General features: G+C 39.3%; 1 protein-coding gene across 1 annotated transcript in view; it reads right to left on the minus strand.

Moving 5' to 3' along the window:
* Positions 1 to 23515, minus strand: part of SIPA1L1 (signal induced proliferation associated 1 like 1) — a 334415-nt gene that overhangs the window by 289834 nt on the left and 21066 nt on the right. The window contains exons 2-3 of the mRNA XM_081829748.1: positions 22291 to 22372; positions 10636 to 10717 (exon numbers count right to left, since the gene is read on the minus strand). The gene's annotated coding sequence lies outside the window, so the exon portion shown is untranslated. The remainder of the gene's footprint in view (positions 1 to 10635; positions 10718 to 22290; positions 22373 to 23515) is intronic.

Here is a 23515-nt window from a genome sequence, read left to right on the forward strand (position 1 = left end):
TCTCTCTCTCTGTCAAATAAATAAATAAAATCTTTAAAAAAAAAAAATCAGGAAAGACATAGAAGGTCTGAACAACATGATCAGCCACCTTGATCTGACATTTGCAGACAATCTAAAACTGAAGAATACACATTCCCTTCACATGGCACATGGCACATTACCAAGATAGACCATATGGTGTACTATAAAGTAAGTCTCAATAAATGTAAAAGGATTGTAATCACACAAAGTATATTCTCTGACAACACAGAATTAAATTAGAAATCAGTAACAATAAGATATCTAGGAAAATTTCAAATGTACAAAAACTGAACAACACACCTCCAAATAGTTCCATGGATCGAAGATAAAATTAAAAAGGAAATTCAGGAAATAATTTTGAACCAAATAGCAACAAAAATAAAACATATCAAAATTTGTGGGATGCAGCTCAAACAGTACTTAAAGGGAAACTTTAAACTTTAAAATACTTAATATAAGAAAATAAAAAGGATCTGCCACCATGACCCTAAGGTTCTCCCTTCAGAAATCATAAAGAGCAGAGCAAACTAAACCCAAAATAAAAGGAAGAAAATAATAAGGAGCAGAAGTCAATGAAGTAGAAAACATACAGACACCAGAGAAAATTAATAAAACCAAAAGGCAGATCTTTAAAACGACTGTCAAAACTGACAGACTTCTAGTTAGATCAAAAATACAGACAAAAGGGCGCCTGGGTGGCTCAGTTGCTTAAGCGACTGCCTTCAGCTCAGGTCATGATCCTGGAGTCCCGGGATCGAGTCCCGCATCGGGCTCCCTGCTCGGCAGGGAGCCTGCTTCTCCCTCTGACCCTCCCCCCTCTCATGTGCTCTCTGTCTCTCTTATTCTCTCTGTCTCAAATAAATAAATAAAATCTTTAAAAAAAAAAAAAATACAGACAAAAGACAAATCACCAGTACCAGAAATGGAAAAAACATATACCACCAGAGATCTTACAAAATTTAAAAAGATAGTTAAGAAAATATAATGTGTAACTTTATGCCAACAAACTGAGCACAACTTACATAAAATGGACAAATTTCTTGAAAAATAGAATCTATCAAAATTGGCACAAGATGAAACAGAAAATCTAAGTAGCCCTTTATCTTTTAAAGATAGGAAATCTGTTATCAAAAATATTCCACAAAAAAAAAAAAAGAAAGAAAAGAACAACTCCAGATGATTTCACTGGTAGATTCTATCAAACATTCAAGAAGGAAATTTAACTTTTTCAGAAAATAGAGGAGGAAGGATTACCTCCCAACTCATTTTATAAGGTTAGCTTAATGCTAATACTAAAACCTGAAAAAACATTACAAAAAATGAAAATGACAGAGCTGTATCCCTCATAAATATAGACATGAACAGCTTTAACAAAGTTTTAGCAAATCAAATCCAATAATGTATTAAAAGGTACATTATGAGCAAGTACAGTTTATCCCAACAATTGGTTAACATGTGAAAATCAATCAACATACAGACTAAAGGAGAAAAATCTCAGGATCAGGATTAGATGCAGAAAAGGTATTTGACAAAATCCAACAGCCATTCATGATAATACTCCCCACATAGTAGGAAGAATTCGAGAACTTCCCCAAACAGATGAAGAACAGCCAAAGGCCACATCACACTCAAAGGTGAAAAACTGACTTGTTTTCCCCTGAGACGAAGAATAGGCAAGAATGTCTCTATTTACCATATTTTAAACAACACTAACCCGAGGTTCTAGCCATTCAGGAAGGCAATAAAAAGAAAAAGGATAAAGATCTGAAAAGAAGAAGTAAAACTTCTTATCTGCAAATCATATGATCATTTACGTACAAAATTCCAGGGAATGTACAAAACACCTACTAGAACTAATAAATGAATTTAGTGAGACTGCAAGATACAAAGTTGATGTAAAAACAGTCAAGTATTTTCTTATATATTAGCAGCAAACGATTAGAAAAAAGTTTTTTTTTGTTTTTTTTAAAGATTTTATTTATTTGACAGAGAGAGACACAACGAGAGAGGGAACACAAGCAGGGGGAGTGGGAGAGGGAGAAGCAGGCTTCCCACGGAGCAGGGAGCCCAATGCAGGGCTCGATCCCAGGACCCTGGGATCATGACCTGAGCGGAAGGCAGACGCTTAACAACTGAGCCACACAGGCGCCCCAGAAAAAAGTTTTTTTTTAATCCCACTCTTGGGCATATGGATATTGGGGTGTGTGGGGGTGTGTGTGTACATCCCACCAAAATGAGAGAATCAACAGAGATGACAACACAAAATCCAAAAAACAGAAGAGCAATCAAAGAAAAAACAACCTAGCCCCCCGCCACACGGTGATAAAGAGGAGTCCCAAAATGGCAGCTCTGTGGCGGCTGGACAGCAAGCCATTCACCAACATGACATGGAACTCTGGGATTGACAATGCCGAGAAAAACTGGAACTGATAGACACCCTAAGATGTTTTACCATTTGAGTCTTTATAGTTCTATCAGAATGTTTAGAGCAAAATTATTGATCAATAGAAAGCAAAGCCAATTAAAAACGAAGTAACCACTATCTCTAAGTTAGAGAAAGAGCGGGTGACCATTGAGTATTCTGTGGCCATAGTCAGCAATATTTAAACGATAATACTGTAAATATTAAATGATAACTTGACAAAAATTAGATAAAATTATCATTGGGAGTGGGGTGCCCAGTTGGCTCAGTCAGTACACCATGCAACTCTTGGTCTTGGGGTCATGAGTTCAAACCCCACATTGGGTGTGAGCCTTATACTTAAAATTGGGAGGATGGGGAAAGAAAAGTCAGGAAGTTAAATCCTCATCTTCTGTAGGAAATAGTCAAAAGATAATGCTTAGAGTTGAAAAGCCGAGCCCTAGGAGTAAAAATTAGTTATTTAAATATATGGCAGTAAATGCCAGAAGAAACAGCTGAAAAAGAAAACCTGAAAATGGTTGCTTCTGAAGAGAAACAGGTGGAGCACAGGATTTTTTCTCTTCGAGTATGAATTACAATTTTACTTACTATTTAAACCAGGGATATTATTACTTTGCTAAAAAATAAAATAAGTTTAAAAAAAATATTTCAAATAAAAATCTATAATTTGGTCAACCTTGGGGCCTCTGTCAAGGAAATATTTTTAACTGGATCTGGTTTCTCTAAGCAAGTTTCAGACAAAATCAGGTTGAATAAAATACATGAAATGTATATATACAATTACAAAAAATTAAAACACCTACTTTTAGAAAAACAAGTAGTTCAATAAAAACATTTAGCAAAAATTAAGACTACAGAAACACTTAGGCCCATATCAAATATATCCAATTTCCTGATAAATACTGCAAATGGTAATTAAGGAAATAAAACATTTTTTCAAAAATATTCACATCAGCCTCAGAGAATATATAATATGCCCCAAAGGCCTTTCTACCCACTATAATAGGCATTTTATTTCTGTTCTTCAGCTGCCCACAGTATCATGGAGTATTTTCCAATACTATCTAAGAGCTCCAAAACCAGTTCCTCACATTTATACAGAGATGCCCTCAATGGGTACATTACCAGTCATTTCAAATAGAATGACTCTAAACTCCACCCCATCCAATCTCTAGAAGGTGAATTACTTCTGTGGGTCTGTTTTGCAAAACAGCTTTCAAGTCACAAAAACACCAGGAAGGGAGAGAAGAAAGAAAGGAGAAAATATGATAAAATTCTGAGAAACAGGGCGCCTGGGTGGCTCAGTTGGTTAAGCGACTGCCTTCGGCTCAGGTCATGATCCTGGAGTCCCGGGATCGAGTCCCGCATCGGGATCGAGTCCCGCATCGGGATCGAGTCCCGCATCGGGATCGAGTCCCGCATCGGGATCGAGTCCCGCATCGGGCTCCCTGCTCAGCGGGAAGTCTGCTTCTCCCTCTGACCCTCCCCCCTCTCATGCTCTCTCTCAAATAAATAAATAAAATCTTTAAAAAAAAAAAAATTCTGAGAAACATACACATTTTTAAAATACTTGTAACATTTTAACTTATTCCTTTAGATGTTAGGTGGGAGGCCTTTCTGGAAACCCTGAAATACTACTATTCATAGTTCCATCTAATCAGAAACATTCCAATTAAATGAACGATATTAATGTAATTATCTAAGAAAACACTCAAGGGAACTCTACAGATGGTTTCTACAGCAGACTCCAACCTGTGGGGCAATTTCTGACTGAGGATGTATGAGGCCCGTGTACTCATTCCTGTGTTTGTCAAGTGTGATCTGTGATTATGCAATTGAACATTACAGCCACCTCAGGCCATTCTGTGTTTAAAGAGACATGTTTATGGCCATATCCTGCCAAACAACCATAATACCACTTAACCTCAGTTTAACCACTGCCTGAATGAACTTGTTAGGATTACACTGAGATACAGATGCAAAACAAATAATAGGCCAAGAAATGTGATGTCCGCATACTGAAGGGAGGGGGTCCTTACATAATACCCCTTAGTCACCGAGGCAAAATGTACTTGAGAATTTACATTCTAAAAGCTGAAAATTTAAATAAAGAGAACAGGGATAAAAATAACAAATGCTAAATTCCAGAAAGAAATGAATTCCTCTGAAGGGTGGACTGTGTCATCTCAGAAAGCAGCCCCAAATACAATGTTGTTTCTGGATATACCCAAGGAAATCAGTAAATCTACAAATAAGAGGAAAAAATGAACCTGAGAACATTTTTACAGTGTGTTGTATGGAGTAGACTGCACTAGGTTATTGACTGGAATCTACTGCCTATCAAGAGCAACTAAAAGTCACTGCCACCCAACTGCTTCCTATGACGGAAGCCCACTCTGGTGCCACACTAACTCGGAGTGAACAAATCCACACGGGAAGGTGAACCAGCACACTCATTCTCTTCTGCTAGTCAATTATCAAATAGGTACTGGCCAAAAATATTTCTTTTTAAACATGCTTATAAAGTTAAAAACCAGGAATGAGACAATACGATGATATTTGAAGTGTGCTCTGCCATATGTTTTCTTACTTCTTAATAAAGAGTTCAGTCTGTAAGGCTAAGAGTCCAGCAAAAGATCTATTTCAACCATCCAGTCACCATATTTTAAGGCTTAAAAAGGAGAGATGCTTTAAGGAGACGAAGTAAGGGTTAAAAAGCTGATACCCACCATCACATGTACTCCAGACTATGTCACTTAGACCTCAGCTTTATTTTATCATTCAAGTGAAAAGTGACATAAGAGTACACAAAGAATATGTGAAACCGTATCTTTGCTAAAACTCCATCTATAATGATCATTATTGAGAAATAACCACCCATGGTCACTTAAAATACTCAAAACTGTACCTATAATAATATTGTAAGAACATGTATTTCAACGTGCTTAAAAAATTTTGAGGCTGGGGCACGTAGGTGGCTTAGTCAGTTGAGTTGACTCTGATTTTGGCTCAGGTCATGATCTCAGGGTCATGAGATCGAGCCCCATGTCGGGGCTTAAGATTCTTAAGCTTAAGATTCTCTCCCCCTCTCCCTTTGCCTGCCTCTCTCTCTCTCTCTCATGCTCTCCCTCTCTAAAAAATAATTAATTAATTAATTAATTAAAAAATAAAAAAACTATGAGGCTACATTTTGGTACTTTCATCAACAGAGATAGATCATTTTAATTTGTCATGAATGAACAAACCCTTCCAGCAGTATTCTCCTTATTACTCAAGGCAAGGGGAAGCATTACTAGAATTCCATTTCGCAATTCATCTACATTACCACTGAAGAATGTTCTCCCAAGTATTTCTTACTCACACTACTATAATTTAGGACAGGCGGCTGATGAAGTATAGAGTGAACTATTTAGTCCAATATTATGTTACTATTGAGGAAACAACATTCATTTACCAAGGGTTATCCTGTTAGTTAATAAACAGAATTCAACATCAACTCTCCATTTAGTGGCCTCTTTCACTTCAAAATACCACTTATTATATTCAATAAGCATTTGTTTTTATTATATTACGATACTGCTTTTATTATAAATACTTTCTACAAAATGGATACTCGAAAGCACGGACTAAAAAAATAAAAAAAGAAAAAGAAAAGAAAAGAAAAAGAAAGCACGGACTCTTTCTGCAAAGGTTAAATTATTACTGGAACTAAAAAGCAAAATATGCAGATACAAACACCAGTAATTTGCAAAGTAAGCTGTGATGTCGTTAAGTAAAAGTCCCATCTCTGATTCAGTGAATTCCTGGCAGACTGTTTAGCATCATAGGTGGAAGCAGGACCTTTGAATCCCAGACCTATTACTAGCCTTGGGCAAGTGATCTGACCTCTCTGATCCTCCATTTCTGAATGTTTAACCTGGAGAACACTACCAATTTCAGGGGATTACTAAGAGGAAGAAATGGTACCATGTATACAATAAGCCCCTAACACAGGGCCTGGCATAGGTAAGTACTGACATCTTGCAGCATTGCTGCTGTTAGTCAAGCGAAAAGTATGAGCAATCACACCTAAAGGAGTTAAGAAATATACATACTAGTCTTTCAAAGTTTATCCAAATAGTGAAATGATAATACCAGAAAAATAAAACAAACTAAATTTACAAAGATCCTATGAAAAAATTCTCCAAAGTCTACTATATTTTACCACAATTTTTAAAAAAGTCTAAGTTCTATCCTGACTTGAGTAGAAAATGTCTAAGATTTCATTCACAAGACATTTACTTCATCTCCCACTATCTGTAAAACAGAATAAATGTTTTAATAAGAATTAACTAATGGCTTAATAAGAGCTAAGAATGTTCATTAGCATTTTTTATAAAAGTAAAAGACTGGAAACAGGCTAAATGTCCATCAATATGGAAATATATGAAAAAATTATGCAGCTATAAGAATGAGAAGGATTTATATATACTAATATGGAATGACAGAAGACATGTTGTCAAATTAAAAAACAAACAAACAAAATATACTCTATGTTAATACAACCAAAGGAAAAAAAAAGTATGTCACAGGCATACACATTTATGCACTTAAATTCATATTCAAAGGATCAAAACTATGCAACCAATGGTGACCTCTTAGTTTTACTCTGAATAAATCTGTTATTTCACTATTTCAGTGAGACCACCCTTATATATTACTCATGTAATTTATGAACCTCAAGGAAAGTTAGCCAATAAATACACGATGCTAAAATCAAGTAAAAGTAAGTTTTAGAAAGCACTTTATAGTTTACAAAAGGATTTTGCAATCCCTTAAATAAATCCTTTAAAATCCTTTAACAGGGACGTCTGTTAAGCATCTAACTCTTGATTTCAGCTCAGGTCTTGATCTCAGGGTCATGACTTCAACCCCATGCTTGGCTCATGGAGCCTCCTTAAAAAAAAAATCCTTAAACGTAGTATCTAACTGAATCCCCATAACAAGCTTCTAGAATTTAAGGTAGTATCCTTATTTTAAAAGTGAGAACGGACTCAAGTATTTTTCAATCCACAGTTAATAAATGCAGAGTCAAACAGAAACATACTCCCCCTGACCCTAAATTCAGTGTTCTGGTCTTCACACTACAGTACCTCCATAAATTGAAAATGCAGTCATCTACAAGACTCTGTAAATCTCTATAGTGCTTCTATTCACATGAGAGTCTGGAACGTGGAGGAAAGGCATTCCAGTAGGAGTCAAGGACCAGGGTTCCAGTCTCAACTACATCATCACTAAGACTTCATGGTAAATCAAACTCTATTAACAATGATTCTCTGGGGGCTGCACATCAGGTTCAACAGTGATGTTTTTAAATAATACTAATACTCAAGCCTGATCTCCAGAGATTAGAATTTAATCTTGGTCATCAGTATGTTTATTAAAAGCTTCCCAAGTTATTCTAAGGTACAGCCTGGTCAAGACCATAGACATCCTTATCTGATAAAAATAAAAATAAAAGATATTAAATATCACTTGTGCTATATATACTTTGCAAAACTGAAACGAGGGACGCATGTTATATGAGAAAGTCTCCCATACCTCATTCATTCAAACATGTACTACATCTTCCATGCGCCGGGCATGTACTTGGGACAGAGAAGGCACCACCCTCCAGAAACTGGGAGGCTACGATGTCCTCAATAACTGCTGAGCCGGGGGAAAAGGCACGACAGAGGCACAAAGGGGGTGGTGACCAGCCCAACCTTGAGGCTCAGCCTTGGGGGATGGTGGGAAGAGGGCTTAGAAAGGCCTGCAGAGGGGCGCCTGGATGGCTCAATCAGTCAAGCGTCCGACTCTTGATTTCGGCTCAGGTCATGATCTCATGGTCCTGAGATCGATCCCCATGTGAGGCTCCCCACTAAATGGGGAGTCTGTTTCGGAGTCTCTCTGTCTCTCTCATACAATAAGTAAATCTTTAAAAAGACAAAAAAAAAAAAGGCCTGCACAAAGGAGACCCTTAAGCTAGATCCTGGTGTTTTAACAGAGGGCACATCACAGGCAGGTAAGTAGTTCAAGATGGCTAGAGGTCCTCAGAGAGAGGGCTCGGGCTCCTCGGGGTCCTTGAGACCCTTTCAGGGGGTCTGTGAGGTTAACACTATTTTAATATTAACGCTAGGACAACCCAAATGTTCTCCAACTGGTAAATGGACAAACTGCAGTATATTCATACATTGGAGTAAGACTCATCAATAAAAAAAACCAAATTAGTGATACAGACAAGAACATGGATGAGTCTCAAATGCATTATGTTAAATGAAAGAAACCAGATTCAAAAGGCTGTGACTGTATAATTCCATTTATTTAACATCTGGGGGAAAAAAAAGCACTACAGAACAGAGAAACGGTCAGAGGGCGTTAAGGCTAAGGGCAGGGGAACATTTTGGGGCGATGGAAATGTTCTATATCTTCACTGTGTCTACACAACCACATGCATTTGTAAAAACCCAGAGAATTGTACACTAAAAAGGGCGGACTGCACTGTATAGAAGTTACACCTCAATAAACCTAACTTGTGAAAATAATAGTATGCTATTCGCCTTTTCCTTCTCTTTCTCTCCTAAATGTACACTGTTTGCCAGAAGCTCATGATCAATGATGTCATCACTCTCCAGCTAAGGGAATGAAAGCTTATATATTCTTTATGTCCTAAGTTTTTCTCCATTTCAGTACAGTAAATAGTGACAGATATAATCAACATAAACACAAAGCTCTCTTGGGGGTTCAACAATTTTAACACCAGGGTTTCTGAGACCCAAAAGTTTGACAACCACTGCCCTAGGTGATGGGGAGGCCCAGAAGAATTCTAAGCAGAGGGTAACAGCATTTAACCCCACAGGGAAGACCTGCAGGGAGATGAGTAAAGAGTTACTAGCAGGGCACCTGGCTGGCTCAGTCAGTTAAGCGTCGGATTCTTGTTTTCCGCTCAGGTCATGATCTCAGGGCCGTGAGATCGAGTCCTGTACCAGGCTCCCTGCTCAGTGCAGAACCTGCTTAAAAGACTCTCTCTCACCCTCAGTCTGCCCCTCCCCCCCAATAAATAAAAATAAATCTTCAAAAAAAAAAAAAAAAAAGAGTTACTACAGAGGTCTGACTAAGGCTGCCCAGGAAGAACTGGAAAGAAACTATGTCCACACACCATCTGCAGCTTGTTACAAACCCCAAGCCAGTTTCTCTCTACTGAGCTCTCTTTGTTGGTATGTTAATGTTTTGCAAAGGATTTCTGTCAACTGGTAACACAGTTAGGAAATGAAACCTGCTACAAGAGCCATCCTACAATGTATTACTGATACGTGATTTTTGGATTACTCACTCTTCAAACAATGCCAATAATTTAAAATTGAGTTTTACATATTTTAAACTTGAAAAATAACCACCCTAAAGAGGTACAAAAGCTAATATGGGGAGGGGACTCAATACCTTGAAACCAATTAGGAAAACTAGGTAATTGATTAAAAACCAATATATCACTTCTCTGAAATATGCTTTCATTTGTATCCAGAAACACTATGACAATCCCAACTCAGCACAACACTTTCTATGTAAATATGGTTTTTATTGGATGGGGGGTGGGGGTTTGCTTCTTTTTGGTCTACACAGTTCCCTCCCCGCCCTGGGGAGAATTCATTTCTAAATACTGGCCCTATACATTCCAAATTATTTCAAGTACAGAGCTTTTTCTATAATCTCCTTATGCCTACAACTGTTTAGTACTTTGGGATGCCATAGAGATAGAGAAATTAATCTGAAAACTATCTATGTCTTTAAACTTTAAATACATGGGAAACAGACAGATGATAGATCAATCCATCAGTCATGGGAAGGAAGTGGTAGGTATTAGAAGGATGATTTCCTCTACCGAAAAGAAAAAGAAAACTTAAATACAACTTTATATGCCATTTTAAATGAGTGTGTGTGTGTGTGTGTACATTAACTGCCATCACATCTTGCTTCTCTAATGATTTTAAGTAGCCAACCCCACTGACATCTCTTAGGTAATCCCAAACAAGTGGAAACCTGTCATAGCAATCAATTTGCTGCATTTTAGAAAATTCGCCTATACTTCTATTCACAGGAAAGGGGGTCGGGGCCATGCCAGACTTCTGCCAAAGCAGCTGTGCATTATTAAAGATAAAGTAAAATGAGATCCTTACCTGAAAGTACAGTCCTTTTGATCTACTTCTTATACAGAAATCTTGGATATTAGTTTACTGCCATTCACATTCAAAACTGAACCTAAGGATTGAAAGGGGGGAATCATTAATTTGAAATACATGCACAATGAAGATAAAAACATCAATTTGATCAAAGATGAATTTTCCGTATACTTGTTGAAGCCAAATGGTTTCTGCGGGAAACCTGTTTTCTGTGACTCAAATCCAAAATGGAAAACGTGGGCGGTTCTTCCTGTCTCACCATTAAGAGTCAGCCAATTGGCTGATGAAGTTTTCACACAACTTAAGCTCAAACTCCAGCCTTCCATCTGCTCTAATACTGCCATACCTTAGGGAAATGAAAGAAAAATAAAGGCTTTCTTCAGCCTCAAAGTAAGTCTTTAACAGGTACCTTAGTCCTTCCAGACTCTATTTGAGTGTAAATCTTCAAAACTTCAAATCCAGAAGATGTGAAAAATAATGAGAGCTGAATCACAAAATAATTGAGGGGCTTTACAGCTGCCTCTGACTTTGGAGCTATGATTTCTAAAAAACTGACAAACGAATCTCTCTTGGATACCAGACTACAGTCATAGCGTGGCTGTGGGGCAGGGGCTTCCAGCCCAGTCAGCTTACCCAGAACTGCACTTCTTCCCACCCACACGTCACTCACCGTTTGCCAAGACGTGCCTGCCAACGGATACTGTATTTGGGCTTCTAAACATACAAGTCTGCCAGATTGGGATAAGAATCCAGTAATTCTGCAGGCTATTTCCACATACCCACCTAGAGCTAGTCAACTAGCCAGTGTGATACAGACAACTGAAAACACACACGCCACGGTACACCTTCAAGGACAAAGAGACCCTGGGTACATGAGACTAGCACGGGAAAACAATCATGAAGACCCTTCTGCCAGAGGCCTCCTCATATGCACACCTATGATCTGTGGAAAATCTGCAAATATAAGACCATAAAAATTTAGATGGCTACTTCCAACATTAATACAAGGCCTCTAAGTGGCAAACCGCTCAAAAGGAGCAATGGTCCAGTTCCTAAAGATTCCAGGCCCAATCTGAAAATTCCTCACGCTTTAGGAGGCTATCTCGAAAATGCTCAGAGGTTCACAGAGTTCATGCTGCTCAGTGGAGAAGGGCCTTCTGAGAGCCACCAGAGACTGCCCAGCAGGTCCTTACAGAACGACCGCAGTCACACAGGGGAACCCACTGGCCAGACTAAAGCAAAGGGCACTGGCTCCCAAAGTATTCATCCCGAGAGAGCTGCTTTGTGGGGAGACAGTGCAACTTGAAATACGCGCCCTGTCTGTACTTGAAATTTTAGGAAATACGGGTATGAGGCACTAAGCAGATTATGAGCAAATACGTATCATAAGCTCTCCGAGCTGAAAGAGGTTGCAACACCCCATTACCACTGTAAAACCATCATCCTACAGATAAGATGAAGTCAAAATCTCCTGACTGGCAGACTGGTGCTCTTCCTATCACACCCTGCTCTTTAATCAACTGGGGTAACGATCTTTTGGAGCATATTAAAATCAAGCTACAACTCCGCTGCAGGATAAAAATCTCATTTAACCATGTGTTGGGGGGAAAAAAAAAAGATTAACATAAAAGATTAAGAAGCAAAACCTTTAGAGTAATTCCCTGCTGGGGAAAGGGGTAGGGCGGGGTTGGCTGTCTTTCTCCATAAAAATATGATCTAATCTTCAGGGAAAATGTACTTACAAAATTATATACAAAAACCATCTCTCTCTTTTTTAAAAAAAAACTCATCGCTTCCAAACTTGTACCTCCAGCAAAAAAACACAAAGCATAATGCCTTACTTCACTTACACAGAATGTTGAATTGACAAAAATAGCAATCCTTTCTTCCCAAGTTAAGGTTGAAAATATTTTCTAAATAAGGTATTTTCACTGTGCTATAATTAATTTCCTCTATTATAATATATTTAACTTCAAAGCAAATCAAGTAGATTTATTCCCCCATTGTGGTTTTCTTTAAAACTCTGATTTAACACTTCTAAGACAATAACGTAAGGTGATCTTTCATTCTGTTCATTTTCTCTAATTCCAGATGACAATTCCACAAATCAGCACAAAAATATGCAGGCTTATACACATAAAAAGAGAAGCTCGTGGGGCATATGGGCGGCTCAGTCGTTAAGCATCTGCCTTTGGCTCAGGTCATGATCCCAGGGTCCTGGGATCGAGCCCGCATCGGGCTCCCTGCCCCACATCAGGCTCCCTGCTCCGCGGGAAGCCTGCTTCTCCCTCTCCCACTCCCCCTGCTTGTGTTCCCTCTCTTGCTCTGTCTCTGTCAAATAAATAAAATCTTCTAAAAAAAAAAAAAAGAGAAGAATGCAATTTGTATAGGATGGAATATCTGCATGCATTTTTTAAACTTTTAAGATAAAACATAAATCTTGGAACAAATTTATAACCGCCCCTAGGTTATCAAAAAGAGGCCTGTATACTCCTCTCTTATTACAGATGCTTCGGTTATAATTTATGACAAAAGTTAGTATCAATTCTGCCAAGAATTAGTTGTGCAATGTTGGGCAAGTCATTTAACCTTTGGGCTTAAGCTGACATGAAAAGCCAGAATAGCCTATTTCTAAGATACCTTCTAGGTTTCTTAACATCTTCCTAAGACATTAAGGATCATCTTTATTTCCCTTAAATCCTAAAAAATCAAATATATCTTTAAATAATAAAAGTGAGTATTTATAAGTTACATTATGGCCCAGAACTTACTGGGAGGCTACCAGCAGATTAGATAAATGAAAATTTCAGAATGTTATGGACTTTATCTGCATTAAATGGGTCTCCCTGTCTCGTTTTCCAGCTTCTCTGAGCAGGTGTACAGATGCATTTTCACATCTGGATGACTCTGTTGAAGGGTTTTTCCAACTCTCCCTAGGCCTTGATCCCTTCCTCTTCCCGCCCCTGCTGCCTCAGGACCCTGATTCTCTGAAATCTGGCTCTATTTGCCACAATGCTGGAAATGAAAAGCTTTTCTATCAATTAAATTTAAAACCAGCTGCCATCCAAATCTATATCTGTACATTTTTATCACTGAGTAATCTAGATTTTAATGTCTAAAGAATTTGTTCCACTGATAATATCTGAAAATTTAATGACTTTTTTTCACCTGAAGCCGAGTTCCTTCCTTAGCGCCAAATAAGCAAGGAAGTTCCAGAATACTGTTTATAACACAACTCACAGCCTTAAGATAATTTACCTTCTTTACATACCAACTGGTGATTTTGCCATCCCCAGTGAGTTCATGAATAAAATAAACACTAGGATTGAGAATCTGGCATTTTACTAGTAGAAATCCTAAAGAGTAGTTGCTTTTTGCCAAGTTCATTCATTCATATACTATCTCCTACAGGGCAGGCACTATTTATTCTTCGTGCTGGGATACACAAACTGACAAAAGTCTGCCTTCACGGAGCTTGTAGTCTGATGGAGGAGACACCCGACACACAGAGACTACATGGACATAATATAGACATAATATATATGATGTACTCATAACCAGTAAACATAACATACAGACATATGACATGGGAGATACATATACAATGTGAGAGAGAGTATGTGCTACTGAAAAGAAAGAGGCCAGGATGATAGACTAAGGAGATGGAGGCATGAATGGAGGGAGGGTGAATTGCAATCTTAATCGGGTCAGGGTAAGACTCAGGGCAAAGACTTGAAGGAGCTGAGAAGTGAGTCAAACTAAAGTTTCCTAGTAATTTTTACCTTGTACTGACTGTGCATGTAATAGCAATGCCTTATCAAAACAACAGTGTATGGGCAAATTTATGAACAGCCCAGAAGAGTAAACAGAAGAGAGCTGTGTGTAAACCCCCTTCGTTTTTGCAGCTGAGTTTACCAAGCGAAACTTACATCTTCAATTAGGCATGATCATTATGCAGTTTTTTTCTTCCCCAAGTGTTAGTTTGAACAAAATTCTTATTTCTGTGACCCGTCTTCCTTAAAAGTCAGAAAGAAATTTCCAAATATTACTTGACACATGAAAGAACAGCAGTATTATCCAACTAACAACCCACTGAGATGTCCCAACCAGGACTTAAATCTCAGTATGAGAACCCAGGAAGCACTGGAGCTTCATCCCACTGGGGAGAAACCCATGTTTTCCCAGAGGGATTGGCAGGGAAAGACCAGGCAAGCTGTGAAATCAGGAGGCCACCCCACCTCCCACCACCAACAACCAGCTGTCTAACCTTGAGCTAATCCCTTCACTCCCTGGCCTTCGATTTCCTCAACTACAGAATCAGGGCAGTGGACCATGTGATTTCCAAACCCCTTCCAGGGCTAGGTCCACTTCAGAAAAAAAGTTAGGTAAATAACCATATCTGAAAAATTATAACAATGCTAACCCACCATCACAGATCCATACACTTTAATTTGTTCTTCTGAGAACTTTCTCAGATCAAAAGATTCTCAAGAATGGGGCTGGACTGGTTCACCGAGGACAAAACAACTTGCAAAAAAAGACATTATTTTTGTCTTGGCTTCATTATCAACATACTCTCATTAGACTAATATGGAAATCCTAAACTAACATAAGCATGCACCTGCTGGGGTTTCAAATATTCTTTATGCACCACCACCCCCAATTTTAAAAAGTGTGTTTTTAAATAGTAGGCTTCCTTAAAGTTACTTGCAATCCATTAGTCTTCTTACCACAGTATTATTTCAAAAAGGTGCTGTGATGACCATCTCATTCAGAGAGGCCCCAAATCTACACTTCCTCTCACCACTGTTAACAGCTCCCTTCTGGGTAAACCCCACCTTTTCGATGCAGAATTACAAAAGAAAGCAAATAAACCAACGTTTCCTGCCTTCTTCACCCTACAGTACAGGCAAGGCTTATGAATTAGATTCTACCAACCTGGCGCACCGCATGGGACTCCTTCAGAACAGAGTCCTGTTACGTGGGAAAAGCAGCAGGGTGGAAGGATGTGTGGCACCCATTTTGCTGGCAATGTGGCATGCTTCTGGCTCTGGCTTCCTGATTTGGAGCATCCCGACCCAGGCAGGGGCAGCAGTCCCTCGGAGGGCCAGTCCCACAATTCAGTACTGGCAACCATTCCCAGAAACTCGGCCTCCAGGCTCTTTCTTCGGCCCTCCCGACGATTTGCTAAGCTACCTATCACCCCTAATAAATCCCTTTTTGTTTACACTAACTAGAATAGATCTTAGTATCTGTAACCAAAAACCCTGACCAATTCACGTAGCACATATTCCTTTCATTATTTCCATATACAAGAGCTGAGATTGAAAGACACAAGGAACACATAGAACATTCCACTGTAAGTCAAGAGTTCTTTGTTTCCAGCCAGGGCTCAAATCCACAATCAACACTTCCAACCTTTCCTTATATGTACTTTCTCATAAATTTCATCACCTCTCCCATGCAAGAAGAAGAAAATGATTTTTGCCTAACTAATTTTCTATCAATAAAGAGGCTGATGACAGTAACTTGGCGAGATATTTGAGAACAGGATACAATAAACATCATTTTCTATACCAGCTCAAGTTTATGGAGAAGCCTGTAGTGTTAGGCAGCACTTGGAGAACATTCCCAAACTGCAGACAAGGTGATCTAATGCTGTGTTGCAATGCCAAAATGATCAGCACTCTGTGCCAAGGCACAACTTAATTCACAAAGCAGCGATGAACTTTTCACTTATTTTCACCCAACCCTCAGGGCAAGATAATCATGTTAAACCCACAGACACATCAGGTAACTAAAATATTACCCTAGGACCTAACACCAAAAGCAGACTGGAAACGCCAAGAAGTGATTATGCATGTTAAAATTCTCTTCTCGGTAGGAAGACATTAAGTCCCACAAAACCAGTTGACAAAGATGAGAAAAGTAATCAGTTGTTAGTAATACTGTTATTTGAAATGGCAGGAGAATCTTACAAAGGACATCTGATATCTCTGAATAATCAAATTACTCTGTACTACCAAACCGCACACAAGTATTTCTCAGGTAATACTCAAAGGCAAAACTTTTATATAAAAGATCACTTACACACTTGTGAAACCAATTAATGACACTGATACTCATTCTGAAGGCGACTCAACAGTCTGCCAAATAGAAAGTGGGTATTCAATTCAAAGGAGAGCACAAGTACGCGTCAAGAGAGACTCCAGACAGGTCTACCAGCCTTGGTGCCAACCTCACCCTGGGTCACAGGTCCTCAGGGCCACCCCAGCTTCCTGACTGCGGCACCACTCCCCTCCTGCTGCCCGAATACTCTGTAGCGCACTTAGCTTTAACACTGGTGGTGGGGAGAATGGGAATACACAAAAGTCAAAAATAACTATATTCTTCCCTAAGGACGAGGCAAATCAGCTTGCTCAAGAAAACTCAGAGCTTGGCTTCTTCCAAACAAAATTTTAGAAACAATAATTCAGAGAGCCTCTAGGCAAGGAAGTTACTAAGATGAGTATGGAGCTTTACTATGATTACACGTGCACCATATGTGTCCTTGAGATGCATCTGGCTCTCTCTCTCTTTTTTTTTTAAGAAATGAAGTATTTCTGGGCTAGAAATGACACATGGCCTACTCTGAAGTTTTTTTATGGTTTCTCATATTTAGACTCTAACCTCAATCTATTGCAGGTTTAAGGATGGATATGATGCTCACTCGTTAATAGCATCAAAGTCAAAAATACATATGTAATACTGCCGATGAGTGATTCCCAAAGCTAGTCTGCAAAACAATACCTGCAACTGTAGGTCCTCAGAGAAATGAGGGAAAAGAAAAGAAACCTTGTTCATGAGTATTTCATAAAGCTAGCTCAATGTATCCAATTTAAAGGGTTGCTCTTTATTCATTTATGCTCTTTATCCTTTCTATTCTTTTGGTATTCAAACAGCCTTTCTTCATAAAATGATGAAAATTTTAATGTCTTTAATTTACATTCAATTAATTAACATATAGTGTATTATTAATTTCAGAGGTAGAGTTTAGTGATTCATCAGTTGCATATAACACCCAGGTGCTCATTACATCACGTGCCCTCCTTAATGCCCATCACCCAGTTACCCCATCCCCCCATCCCCTTCCTCTCCAGCAACCCTCAGTTTGTTCCCTATGGTTAACAGTCTCTCATGGTTTGTGTCCCTCTCTGATTTCGTCTTACTTTATTTTTCCCTCCCTTCTCCTATGATCCTCTGTTTTGTTTCTTAAAATCCACGAGTGAAATCATATGATAATTGTCTCTCTGATTAACTTATTTCAAAATGCCGAAAAATTTTAAAAATTATGTACCTTCTCTATCTCCAACATCCCAACTCCCCTCCTTCCAGTGGCTCAGGCAAAAAATAAAAATAAAATAAAACCTAATGCCATTCTTGGCTCCTCTTTCCCCCTCCACACGTCCAGACCGTGAGCATATCCTGTCAGCCCTGCTCTCAAAACACATCCATAACAACCACTTCTCACCACCACTTCTCACCACTGCCCCAAAAAGTGGTATCAAAATGGCCAGTAAACATATGAAAAGGTCCTCAACTGCCTTAGTCCACAGGGAAATGCAAATTACAGCCACGATGGAATCCCTCTACCACCCACCGGAACAGCTACAGTTCAACAGCAGGCAATGCCAAGTGTTGCCAAGAATGTGGAGCTCCCATAAGGTGCTGACGGATAGCCACCTTGGAAAGCTGTTTCTCAGTGTCTACTAAAAAGAATATACACAAACCCCATGACCCAGCAAGTCCACTTCTAATTATATCCCCTATAGAATGTCTTCACCAAAAACACATGCACAGAAAAGGCAGCACCACTCACTTGCCAAGGACAGGAAACAATCGAGTCATCATACAATGGAATTCTCTACAGCAACAAAAATGAACAAACTACAGACACCTGCAAGGACATGATGAACCTCACAAACACCATGTTGAATGAAAGAAGCCAGAAACAAAAGAATTTATTATACATGATTGCATTAATATAAAGCTCACAAACAGGCAAATATAAGTTACGGAATTAGTAGTCAAGGGGTAATACTTTGGGAAGGGGTGACTGAGCCTCCTGAGGGGCTAGAAACATTCTTTTTTTTTAGGATGGTATTTATTTATTTGAGAGAAAGAGTGAGAGAGAGCATGCACAGGGGGAGGGGCAGAGGGAGAAGCAGACTCCCCGCTGAGCCAGGAGCCCCACTCAGGACTCCATCCCAAGACGCTGGGATCATGACCTGAGCTGAAGGCAGACACTGACTGAGCCACCCAGGCGCCCCAGGGGCTAGTAATATTCTATTCTTAATCTGAGTGCTCATTACACAAATGTAGTCACTTTGTAAAAAATCATCCCACTGCACACGTACTTTGTGCACTCTTCTGTATGTTTTTTATACTATTATATAAAGTTTTGTTTTGTTTTTAATTACCTTCTCAATAAGGCTTTCTCTGGCCTGGTTTCATGAACATGTCCACCACTCCCCAGGATTTCACATCCTTTCTGCCCCCTCCCTTATTTTTTCTCTTTAGCACTTGTCAATATCTGAATGCTATCTATTTTACATACTAGATATATTTTACAAACCTACCTTGTTTATTGTCTGTCTCCACACACTAAAAGTTCCATGAGCATAAGTATTTTTTCCATTTTGCTGAGTATGTACTACTGAGTCTCCAGTGTCTAGAACAATGCTAGCTATCATCGATAGTAGGCACTTAATAAATACTGATTTAATTCATTTATTAAGTACACAGCCTTGCCCAATTCAGTTATGCTTGTGGATCTGAGCAGTAATTCTTACCGCCGCCATGGTATGCCGAACAGTAAGCCAGTTCTGCTCTGTTCTGGCTTCATACTTCTCCACGTGGTTCTCAGAGCTCTCATCTGCCTGATCATCTGCTGGATACTCCCATTTTTCCTACTTCCCAATCAGGTTCTGGACAGTATAACACTAACACTGTAAATTCTATAACATCTATGTTTATAAATGAAGCCTAAGGCTGCATTAACTCGTTTCCTAGCAAAATCCACCTTGTGGACTCGTACATACTGAGTTTAAGGTCAAATAAAAGTAACAAAGAAACTTAACTCTATTTTTTTTCTCCACATAAACATATAAATCAAGAAGTATTCACATCTTAGAGTGAGGTCTTTCGTTTCTGGTCCTAAATGTAGACATTTTCGGGGGTCTCTCCACCTCTTCTTACAGCAAGTTTTAGCTCACCATTCCAACCCCTGAATTCTTTTTTTTTTTTAAAGATTGTATTATTTTTAAGTATCTGTACACCCAATGTGGGCTTGAACCCACAACCCCAAGATCAAGAGTCCCATGCTCCTCCAACTGAGCCAGCCAGGCGCCCCAACCCTTGAACTCTTCTAAGGCAGTGTTACTCAACCTTTTGCTGCTATCGCTCCCTAAGGAGATTTTTTTAGACATTTTCCTTAATCACACTCCCCCATGAAATTTTAATACCACACATACACTGTATATCTACTTAGTACTAATGTACATTGCACTTCAAATATTAAAGAAAAAAATTTCTGCCCTCCCCCAATTTCACTTCCTTCAACGTGTGTGTTTTAAAACCTTGCTTCTGTCAACTACCTTACCTTTCTAAGTTTCCTTCACACGGACATCTGTCAACAATAAAACCATCTCAGTAAAAGATAAAAGTTGTGGGGCTGAGATCAAGAGTCCCACTCCACTGACTGGCTCGGGCATGTGACTTGATCTCAGGGCTGTGAGTCCAAGCCCCATGTTGGGTGTGGAGCCTACTTTAAAAAAAAACAAAAAAAGATAAAAGTTGTAACCCCGAGAAGTAGAGTCTAACAGCACAGTAGGAAAGGCTTCCCTCCCAGCTGAGGCAAATCCATTAAAACTACTATTTTTAAAGTACACTTCTCCAACAAGCAACAAAACCCACCAAACACCCAGTTCGTATTTTCCATCTCACTCATAAGGACAGCATTTTGTTAAATGAGACATTTTGTTGAAATCAAAAGACAGCAATCCCTTAACTAATAGCCTATCTCTCCTTCTTAAAATCTATTTTTAAGAAGAACACAAGATAAGCACAAAATGACTTATTTTAGTCTCTCCTAAATCCCTCTAGAATCTGTTCCTTTTCTTGGCCTCTTGGCCTGCGTACTCCCTACCTTCACTCTTGTAAGAGGCCCCCCTTGCCCTAGGTCCAGATTAGTACTTTTTATTTTCCACGTTATTAGCAAACTTTTTAAATGCAAATCTGATCTGTCTGCTTCCAGGATATTTAAATCTTTCCAGAGCTCTTTCCTCCCAGTAAGATAAAAGTCCCAACTCCTCAGCATGATATGCAAAGATTTTCACTGTGAGGCCAATAAGCGGCCAGTCACATCTTCCTGTTTCTAGAAAGCTTTTCATAATCACTTTACCCAGGATAGCAGAAATGCTCTTACACCCATACCAGCTGGTACCTACCCTCCCCACCTCATCCACTCACCCCTGGTCTCTTCCTATTTTAAGAAGCAAGGTCACCTCTTCAAAGACTTCCTCTTCTCCCCCTCTCCTTCCCAGGGCCACAAAGTACCTCATAACCAGCTTTACAGGCACTCTGCATACATTTGGTAATTACTTGCTTATCAGAATGGGTCTGTTTTCCCCCCCAGTTGAGCCATTTAAAGGATGCATGCAAGGAAATGCACTAAGAATACTTGCTTCAAGCTGATATCCTAAATTGGGAGCTTGACATTCATCTTTGTATTCTAGCACCTGGAGAACCAGGAACCTATGGGAATTGGAAGCCCAATAAATACTTTTGGAATGACAGAAACCCTGCTGGCTCCAGATAACCACTACCTCTTTCTCTCAGTGTTATCAATCACCTGTTTAAACCTAGACTCAATTTCTGCCAGAAATTCACATGCAACTTAATCCATTTCCCTTTCTTTAGAAAACAAAAACACTGATTTCAGGAGCTTCTCTCACCTTCTCATTTCTTGAAGTTTCCAAATGGGTTCCTCGAAAATAATTGCAGAGTTTTCAGTATCCTAGGAAACAACTCATTTCAGCCTGGAGACTTTTACCTACTTTAACTGAGTGAAAACGCTCTCACTTTACTGCATCTTTTGTATTCTACCCTTCTGTCTGAAAACCACTTTCTTCGCTAGAGAAGATAGCAGAAGGAGTGAATGACTCTGCACTCCCTCCTTGAAGATTAAACAGTGCGTCTAGCTTCATTCTTCTTCCTCATCTTGTATTATAGACTGAACGCTAATTTTCACATACCTGATCTTCATTAAAGCTGAACTCAAACATACTTGATAACACAGCAAGTCCACTCTTAGACATATATCCAACAGAAATGCATGTCCATGTGCCCCTCAAAGGATGTAATAGCCAAAGATCAAAAATTGAAACCCAAATGCCCACCAAGAGTAGAACATATCAATAGTTGTATATTCATACAATGGAAAACTATAGAGCAATAAAAAAGAACTACAGCTACAAAGAACACACGGATACATTTTACAAGTTAAACGAAAGAAACCAGGCACAAATGAAAATACCCTTTATGATCCCATTTCTACAAATTTCAAAACTATGTAAAAACAAATCTATGGTGTTAGAAGTGAAGAGTGGTTACCTTTGGGGAAGGAGGAGGCTAGTGATGGCAGAGGTGCACGATGAGAAGGCTTCTGGGGCTGGTCATGTTCTCTTTCTTGACCCTGCATGGTGATTACACACATGTATTTATTTTCTGATGACTTACTGAGCTCTATCTTTACGATGCACTTGATGTGTATTACACTTATAAAAAAGTTTTCTTAAACTACTGTAGTAATTTCAAATCTTTCCCTACAAGTCATGGGTCATTCTAGATATAACCTTTCTAAACATTTGTTGGCGTTCAGTCTGTTCTTTTGCTTTCATGCTTACTATGTGCCCCTGTCTCTTTTATACACCACTTAAATGTGGCTTCCTAAGAAAGTAGAAACACAACCCACAAAATAGGAGAAAATTTTTTCAAAGCGTATCTGATAAAAAATTTGGATTTAGGGTATATAAACAATTCTTAAGACTCAACAGTAAAAAAACATACAACTCAATTTTAAAATGGGCAGAGGAGGGGCACCTGGGTGGCTCAGTCAGTTAAGCATCTGCCTTCGGCTCAGGTCATGATCCCAGGGTCTTGGGATAGAGCCCCAACATTGGGCTCCCTGCTGAGCAGGGAGCCCGCTTCTCCCTCTCCCATACCCCCTGCTTGCGTACTCGCGCACTCTCTCTTTCTCTCAAATAAAATAAAATAAATAAAATCTTTAAAAGGAAGGAAGGGAGGGAGGGAGGGAGGGAAGGAGGGATGAAGGGCGGGCAGAGGATCTGAACAGACATTTTTCCAAAGAAGATATACAATGACCAATAAACACATGAACTATGGGGGCACCTGGGTGGCTCAGCTGGTTAAGCATCTGCCTTTGGCTCAGGTCATGATCCCAGAGTCCAGAGATTGGGTCCCTGCTCAGCGGGGAGTCTGCTTCTCCCTGTCCCTCTGCCCTTCTCCCCTGCTTCCCCTGCTCCAGTTCTTGCTCTCACATGCTCTCTCTCTCAAAAATAAATAAATAAAATTAAAAAAAAAAAAAGCGCATGAATGATGATCAACATCATTAGTCATTAAGAAGCTGCAAATCAAATCCACAATGAGATCCCACTCCACACCCATTAGGACTGCTAAAATAAAAACACCAAACAATACAGCAACAAGCGTTGGCAAGGATGTGGACAAACAGGAACCTTCACCCACTGCCGATGGTGGGAATGTCAAAGGGGACAGCTACTTTGGTAAACAGTCTGGCAGGTTAAACAGAGTTACT

This window comes from Leptonychotes weddellii, chromosome 9 (genome assembly GCF_054177405.1).
Source record: "Leptonychotes weddellii isolate Sample4059 chromosome 9, ASM5417740v2, whole genome shotgun sequence".
Lineage (NCBI taxonomy): Eukaryota > Metazoa > Chordata > Mammalia > Carnivora > Phocidae > Leptonychotes > Leptonychotes weddellii.